We start from the raw sequence: 7,797 nt of genomic DNA on the forward strand, positions 1-7,797 counted from the left end.
ATTGTTTCAATGCTGAGGAAGCAGCAATAGCTGCCAAAAGATATTTGCTTATAAATACTGCTGAATTAATACAAGATACGTATTCTGAAAATACCTTGACTTCAAAATTGAAGTCAAAAGGTATGTTACTTTGGAGAAGAGATTTTCCTTTTGTTTCCACAGAAAATGAGAGACTGTGGATTCAATCTGAGTTAAGAAAAATCAGGTTTGATCAAGGAAGACCACATGAGAAATCTACGGTAGGGATAGGCCCAGATGTCTGAGTTCTACATCCAGAACAGATTCAAGACTGCTGCCTGAGATGATCAAGACTCACAGGATACTCCAGTCAGGATTTGATCATAATTCAAAATTTTCTTTAGATCACCATAAGTTTATCAGCACCCCAACCAGTCGGAAGTAGTCTGGAAAACTATGTCCACATTCCCAAAAAAAGGACTATGGATATTTTACTTTGTTTAAAAAAAGGGGGGGGAGTGGTGCAGGAGAATTGTCTATATTCTGCCAATCATATTTTAAATAAACGCTAATTGGCTGATACCCAGGCAGGAAGTATAGGCGGGAAAACCAGACAGGTGGCGCAATAAGAATAGGAGAATTCTGGGAGGCAGGAAGCTCCCTTGCCAGTTCTGCCCAGATCACCTAAGAAGCAAGATGTGAGTTGCTCCGCTGAGAAAGGTACCGAGCCATGTGGCTAACATAGATAAGAATAATGGGTTAATATAAGCTACAAGAGCTAATAAGTAGCCTGAGCTAATGGGCCAATCAGTTTTATAACTTACGAAGATTTCTGTGTGATTTTCTTTGGGGCTTGCTGGCTATGGGGAACTGGGCAGGACATAAACCCCAACATGCCGGCCCTCATGTTACACCCATATATTCTTACTACCAAGCCCTTGCAAATATCTACTCCCACTATGCATGTTATTTCTTTTGAATTTTTTTGTCTTTTATTTAATTTTTTGTTATTGTTGTTGTTTCTCTAGACAGCATTTCTCTGTGTAGCTCAGGCTGTCCTGGACCTCACTCTATAGACCAGGGTTGCCTCAAACTCATAGAGAAGCACTTGGCTCTGCCTCCCAAGTGCTAGAATTAAAGTCATCTGTCACCACACCTGGCATATTTTGTTTTTAATATATACATTTAAAAACATATAGTCTAATCCCATAGCACATGCTGTTCTTGAGCACAACACATTCAGCCAACCCCTCAAGTATGGGTATATGGTCACAATCTTGGCTCATTTTTTATCATTTTCATTTTTGGCTCATTTTTTATCATTTTCATTTTCCTACGATTTTATAGGTTGTGTATTTGTTCTCTTATGATACAGAGGAAGTTTTAGTTTGATATAATTTCATTGTTTGTATTTTTTATGCTTTTGGGAGATCTGTCTAAAAACTATCTGCTTATTCATATGCCCTAAGGCATCTCCATTTTATCCTAGGATTTATGTTCTTTAGTTATACTTCAGCCATTCACTGTTTTGAATTGATTTTTGTAATTAGTGAGCAATCTAGTTGCATTCTTCTGATTATGGGCATCCAATTTTCCCTCACTGCTTATTAAAAATATCCTTTCTCAAGAAACCAGAAGCCAGGAATCTGAGAGCAGAGGCAGGAGTGGACATATGGAAAGGGTTGGGTAGAGGCAAGGGAAAAGAGAAAATGATATAATTACATTTTAATTTCAAAAGGAAAAATAATGTTCTCTCTTGAATGCATGTTCTTAGTATCATCAAAATCAGTGATTCAAACACTGATTTTCAAAAGTGAAGAAACGTCATTCATGACACAATTCCATCCCACTGCTCTGGCCTTCTGCTTTTCACTCTGACACATTTTTAATTACTGCAGTTTCATGGCATATTTTAAGAACAAAACGTATGAATACTACAGCCTTAATTTTCTTTCATGATTCTTTTGGCTATTCCAGGACAGCTCCTTAGAAATGTAACTTTATTTTTTCTAGTTCTCTAGAAAAACAAGTTTTTCTAAGTAGCCAAAGGTAGACATGAACTCAGTACTCTACTACTTCAGCTTCCTGAGGACAGGGAGTACAGATATTCTATTTGTACTCACAAATAGAATGTATCATTGGTGTTTTGACAAGGAATGTATTTTATTTGTGAATAACTTTCAGTAGCATAGAGCCTTTTTATTTATTCATTTTCAATTTAATTTTTAGGAATTTCATACAGATACATAATATGTTTTGATCATATTCACCTCCTATTCCTCTCCTCCAACTACCTACAGACAGCCCTTACTTCAAACTTTCTGTCTTCTTTCTTTTTTTATTTTAAATTATATATCACTGAGTCCAATTATTTGCCATATATGGCATGTTTGAGGCCACCCACTGTTGCATGAACAACTTACTAGTGATTATCCACCCAAAGAAAAACTGGCTCTCCCTCCTTCAGCAGCTGTCAGCTATAATAAATAGCTCTTTGGCTAACGGTAGGTCTTCATGTGTCCCAACCCATTCCTGATAGAATTTTCACTTTCTTGATCTAGTACTGTTGTGAATTCATAAATGGAATGTCAATGCAATTTCTAAAAGATAGCATTTTACAGTACCCCTTACCATCCTCTGGCTCTTACAGTCTTTCTGGCCCCATTTTCATGATATTCCCCAAGTCTAGAATGCAGGGTAGTTGATACACATGTCCCATACAAAGATAAGCACTCACAATTCTTTTCTCTCAACCATTTTAACCTACATTAACCACTACCCATTGCAAAACAAGTTCCTTTGATGAAGGTTGACAGTACTACAAGTCTATGGGTATAAGCATTAATATTTCAAAAGAAGTTTGAAAACATGACCACTGGGTTTCCCCCTCTAATGCTTATGACCTCCCCATGATCTTTTGACCATGTTTATAATACCAGGCATGTCTTCCTTCCTGTGGAGCAGACCTCAAATCCAATAAAGTTGTTGGTTGCCCCATGATATTCATACACAATTGCACTAGTGGAAAATTCTTGCCTAACAGGTCATTATTGTAATATGCAGGGCTCAGTGCTGGGTCTAACCATTAATATTTTTTCTTCTTCAGTAGACTGCACAGCACCTTTGGCATTGTGAATGTTTGTCAGGATGGAGGAAGTTTTCAACTCAGTCCAAGATTGATTTCTCTATGTCCTACCTCCCTAAGTGTGTTATGTGTTCAGCAATAGGATCTCATCATCTAGTTGTGGTCGGCAACAAAGAGCATTGACAATAGCCTGTCCTGTTTTGTGGGGTTTGGGTGCCTCTCTGGCCAATAACTCATAGGGATGTATCTTATACTGTGTTGCCATTTGTTTTTTAAAGACAAGGTCCCTGGTATCCCAAGTTGGTTTTGAATTCAGTAAATAGTTAAGAATGACCTTGAACTTCTCATCCTCCTGCCTCTACCTTCCAAGTTGAGATTGCAGTTAAACAACACCATACCCAGCATGTGCAGCAATGAAGGCTGAATTTAGGGCTTCAGGAATGCTTTGCAAGCACTCTACCAAATGAGCTATGTATTTTCTTACCAGACCTGTTAATAGTAGTAATTCTTTCACATTAAGAACATTTGAGATAGTTCCATTTTTGTACATTCTTCAGTTTCTTTCATCACACTATCATAAGATTCATCCTAGAGATCATTAACACATATGGCTAAATTTATATCTAGGTATTTTATATATCTCTCAGTTATTATTAGTATGATTTTTGTTCATGATGTCTTCATCATCAATATCATTTTCCTTTTATACTTCAAAAGCTATTTATCTACTGTATTACTTTTCCATGTGATAAGGAAACTAAATTAAAGAATAGTGTACCCAATTTTAGTATAACAAAAAGAAAAAAGGGTGTGGAAGACAGCATGAATGAAAGAGTTGTCCATATCACCCTTCTTTGACGTCTCAGCACTGAACTTGTGCAACAGAGAGAGAGAATTACATCATCTACTACCCTTGAATTTCAGCACTAGGTCAACCATGATGAAAGCTGGTTTGGGGTTGAGCTTCACTACTATAACCAAAAGGCCAGTAGCCATGGATTGATACACTGGAAATCCAGGTGACAAAGAAATGATCCTATTACTCCTTTGTCAAACTTGGGAAGCATAGAAAAAAGCTAGCATTAGACCTCACACTGGCACACAGTGTCAGAGTGAATATGATTACAACCACCACTGAGCAGAAAAACAGAGGACTCTTATTTGTTCCAGAACACTAAGATACAGCCTGTACATCTATCCTAATATCAGGTAGATTCCTGCACAGTAATGGGGAAGACTAGAATTTCAATATACTTCACTGTCAGCTTTGAAGTGAACTTTCTGCAGTTTTCCCTCCTGAAGCTGTAAGTTGCTTCAATTATGAAACTTGGGGATGACTCAGCTTGCCATTAGCACTGCTGACAAGTTCCCACTGTGATGGATAGTATTACCAACCTGTTAGATAAGCTTCTGGTCATACTTATAAGGGTTTTTTTTTTTGATTACATGAATTGATGTGGAAAGATCCATCTTACCTATGGGTATGAATTTTTTCTGGCCAGAGGATAATAGACTATATAAAATAGAGAAAGCAAGTAAAGTGCGAGCAAGTATTCCTTGTTCTCTGTTTCTTGATTATGGATCTGTTGTTTCAAGTTTCTGCTGCTTTGACTTTTCTGTCATGATGGAATACTACCCCTAATTGTGAGCGAGAATAAACATTTTATCCCTCAAGTTGCATTTGTCAGTGTATTTTATCATTAAAAACAGAAAAAGAAAGCAAGACAGAAATTGGTAACAAGAGTGGGGTCGTCTCTGCACTAAAATGGACCATGTGGTTCCTCAGCTTTTAGGAATGGTTTTTGGCAGCAATGTGGAAGACTCAGGATGTTTGGATTAGAAAACCTTTTGAATTCTGTCATTACAGTTCAGTGGATTATTCTGGCTGAAAGACTGGAAGACAAAAACACCAAGAGAAATGTAGATATTGGAGGCCCTGTTTATGTAGTTTCATTGGGAGGGAATAAGAAGTCTATCATAAACATGGCTAGAAGTAATTCATGTGTCATTCTAGCACATAATTCACCTGTCTTCTGACCATGCCCTGAGAATTTCAATGACATCAAATTTAAAGATGCTAGACTAATTTGTTTTTTAGGGGAATATTCAAGACAGGAGAGCATTCAATTTGGTGCTGAGAAATCAGCTCTAGCTATTAGAGAAATCAGCATCACTGACAAGAAATCTCTTGTGTTATGCTTTAACTATAGGAAAGATGTTCTGCAGGCAAACCCCCACCCCTTAGAGGTTCCATTTGGTAAAAACAGAGATTAATTTAAAGGCAAAAGGCCTAAGATGAAGCATTTCTCCAGCTCCTTAAAAGCAACTGCCTGGAAAAGTTTCCCCCTGTGTCTGTACATAGATGCTGATATAGCTGGGGCCCCATGGGGTAGGCTGCATTTCAGCTGCAAGTACAACTTGGCAGTATTGTCTACATGGCACTGGTTTTGGAGACTTGAGGGATACAAGATTGAGGAGTGTCATATAATGTTTCTCCACAGTTTCAGAGACTGACTGAAGTCACGCACTGTGCAGCTTGGTTGGACTCTGTAGGAAGGTCTTGAGAAGTCACTGCGTGAAATTGTGAGGGTAAGCCTGAGCTGCAGTGGAGACCTCAGGAAGTTGGAGATACCAGGACAATTTCTCCTGAGGAAACCAGCAGTAATGAACTGTAATCAGCATACAAGGGAATGTATGTATGTCGAAGGAAGCCAAGGTAGAGGCGTGCAGCCACGTAGGTCTTCTGGAGCCCCAGCTGATTTCATCATGAGTCCCAGACTCAGAACATATAGATACAGGATATGTTATTTTCGATGCTGAACACTGGTCAGATGATTGTTTGCTAACTCTGATTCTTTTCTTTTGGAATAAGAATATTTACTGTGCACCATTATATGTTAGAAGCATGCAACTTATTTTTCAGTTTATAGGCATTGACAGGTAAGAAACTTTAGACTTTTAAATTGTCTGATTATTTATAAACTACAGTGGTATTTACACTTGGGTGAAATACATATTTCATTATAACATGGTCATCAGGTTATCAGGACCAAAGGTAGAAAGTTGTGACTTAAAAGTGATGTGTTTGGGGGCTGAAACTGCACACAGCACACCAAGAAGTGAGTAATCACCCACCTATCAGGACACTCCACTCTCTAGGCACTCATACTGGGGCAAAACTTCGGGCCCCTCTCCCACCTGCCTCAGCTTCTCTAGCCAACCAGCAGGCATGCTTCCTGCAGGTAGGCTGCTCCAACATTCCCCTATAGATCTAACTCTGTAAGCTATAAGGCCCACTCCACCCACAAATCCACCCATCCCCTGCAACTTCAGGGGAACTCTGTACCACAAGCCACAACTGCACAGAATGAACAAAGAGAGCAAATCAACCTGACACACAGACAGCGACTGCAAGGATTGGACCAAGAGGCAAAGACACTGCCAAAACCAATCGGAGGAAGAGATGGGTAGGCACCAATGCAAAAAAAAATATTCAACAACCTAAAAAGCAACATGGTAATGCCAGAACACAGTGGTCATACAACAAGAAGACATGATCATCCTAACCCAGAAGAAGCAGGAGAAAATCATCTTTATAACTATATAATATAATATAACTTTATGAAGGTGATAGAGACCCTTAAAGAGGAAATAAAAAATTACCTTAAAGAAATGGAGAAAAAGACAAACAAAAAAATTAAAAGAAATCAGTAAATCTTTAAAGAAACTCAAGAATACCAAGAAAAACCAATCAAACAGATGAAGAAACAGTTCAGGACTTGAAAACTGAAAAAGAGGCAATAAATAAAATACAGCCAAGGGAATTCTGGATATAGAAAATCTGAGTAAACAAACAGGAACTACCTATGCAAACATAACCAACAGAATATGAGAGATAGGAGATAGAAGAGAGAATCTCAAATGTTGAAGACACTATAGAAGACATAGATTCGTCGGTCAAAGAAAATGATAAATGCAACAAATTCTTAGCATAAGACATCCAGAAAATCTGGGATACCATGAAAATAATAAACCTAAGAATAATAGGGATAGAAGAAGAACCCCAGATCAAAGGCACAGAAAATATATTAAACAGAATCATAGAAAACTTTCCCAACCTAAAGCAGGAGATTTCTATGAAGGTACAAGAAGCTTACAAAGCATCAAATAGACTGGATCAAAAAAAAAGTCCTCTCACCACATAATAATCAAAACACTAAACATACAGAATAAAGAAAGAATATTAAGAGCTTCAAAGGGAAAAGTTCAAGTAACATATAAAGGCAGATCTATCAGAATTATACCCAACTTCTCAATAGAAACCATGAAATCCAGAAGGTCCTGGGCACTAAGTGTTGCAGACACTAAGAGATCATGAATGTATGCCCAGACTACTATACCCAGCAAAACTTTAATCACCATTGACTGAGAAACAAAGATATTCCATGACCAAACCAAATTTAAGCAATACCTATTCACAAACCCAGACTTACAAAAAGCACTAGAATGAAAACTCCAACCCAAGGAAGCTAACTGTACCCCAAAAAACAGATAACCTCATACCAAGAAACCCCAAAGAAGAGAAACACATAAACACTTCCATAAAAAATAACAGAAATTAACAATTACTGGTCATTAATATTTCTTAATATCAATGGACTCAATTCACCTATAAAAAGACACAGGCTAAGAGAACGGATATGAAAGCAGGAACCATCCCTCTGCTATATACAATAAACACACTTCAACCTCAA

Source organism: Myodes glareolus, chromosome X (assembly GCF_982192425.1).
Source record: "Myodes glareolus chromosome X, mMyoGla1.1, whole genome shotgun sequence".
Classification (NCBI taxonomy): Eukaryota; Metazoa; Chordata; class Mammalia; order Rodentia; family Cricetidae; genus Myodes; species Myodes glareolus.